This window comes from Cynoglossus semilaevis, chromosome 15 (assembly GCF_000523025.1).
Source record: "Cynoglossus semilaevis isolate Cse_v1.0 chromosome 15, Cse_v1.0, whole genome shotgun sequence".
NCBI classification, from domain to species: Eukaryota; Metazoa; Chordata; class Actinopteri; order Pleuronectiformes; family Cynoglossidae; genus Cynoglossus; species Cynoglossus semilaevis.
The window spans coordinates 714,744-716,212 of NC_024321.1; the positions used below are offsets into that span (position 1 = coordinate 714,744).

General features: G+C 37.1%; 1 protein-coding gene across 4 annotated transcripts in view; it reads right to left on the reverse strand.

The window, feature by feature from the left end:
• diaph2 (diaphanous-related formin 2) overlaps positions 1-1,469 on the reverse strand; it is a 443,473-nt gene that overhangs the window by 172,187 nt on the left and 269,817 nt on the right. The gene's annotated exons all lie outside the window — the stretch shown is intronic.

Sequence of the window (1,469 nt, forward strand, 5' to 3'; positions counted from 1 at the left end):
TATATATATATTTCTATAGTGTGTAGTAGTGGCCTTGGACTGTAAGACAGGAATAATAAAGTACCATACACACGTGTACTTAATCGGTACCTCAACATGTACTGTGTATGTAAAGTATGTTCAGTTTATATGACTATGTAAATATATATATGTATATATATATTTAACGTTGTCAATGTAGGTAGATCACTTCAGCCTGGTTATTTAAACTGTAGCTCCCGAGTCAAAAAAGAGTGAACACCCCTGCTCTAACACGCAGTCGATATACGTTTTAATTTACGCCGAGCGCAGGGCAGTACGTCGGTCTACGGCTGACTGACAACTGTCGAGTGGATTGCAAAGGGATTGATTGACTGATTAATATTGTTGAAGACAATCACTTTAACGTTTACCCGATGGATTTAAAATACTTAGCATGATGTACAGGATAACTACATGACAGAGTGGAAAGCTAAAGGATAGCTTGATAGCCCTGGAGCAACCAAATAAATCCTCACCTCGAGGTAAAGCTGACCCTGAGCTATGACTTTGGAAATAAACTAAAAAATTAATCTTCAAATTTAAGCTTGAAAACTATATACAGGACACAACGGCTTCTCTTCTCCTTCCATATGCTAGAAATAGCACTTCCTGCAGGAGCTGCTGGGACTCTCCCTCCATGCAGGGTAAATAGAGCTGATGGAGAATCCAGGTGGAGTCACAGGTGGAGGTTGGGGATAATGTGTCAGAGGAATTTGACTCCCCAGCTGTTTTCATCTGCAGCAGTGACACACGGGATCTGTGTTTTCCAGTGATTTTCAATCCCCCTTGTGTCTACTGATTCTCTTTAGTTTTACACTTTAAACAAATACCACTTATTGGTTTTAAAAACACTAGTTTCGTACACATAAAATCCTTTACGGGTTTTCTGAACGCAGTACTCTGTCTGGTAGACAGTAAAGGTAAAGGACGGTTAGAAAGAAAAGTAGGTAGAACAAGAAAGAGAAAAAAATATATAATAGACAGCACTGCAAGCAGTAGTGGTTTTTTAGTTTGAAGTAAATGTAGAGATGATAAAACAAAATTAGCAAAATATCATTTGAAAGTATTTTATCAGGCCAAAAGGTGACATTGAAGCCACTCAAAAGTGTTAGAATTTCTCATAACATCACGGGTTTCTATAAGAAATTAAGAAAGACCCGAACAGTTGTATTTTCAATAGCGCTGCCAAAAGTATTGCATCAATTTTTTAAATATAAATAATGATAAAAAAATATAGAATATATGTAAAAATGTGCTTTATGTTTGTCTAAAAATGTTTTAAATTAATGAATGGCACCGTGTCTGGATAAATTTGAAAATGAGAAGCAAATTTTTGCTTTGAGATACGAGCACGCTTACAGACGCCGACGCTGTTCGTCAACTTCCGTACGCATCTCCCACAAGTCTTCCATATTGTGTTTGCGTTATCTACGGGATTTTCTCTCTAC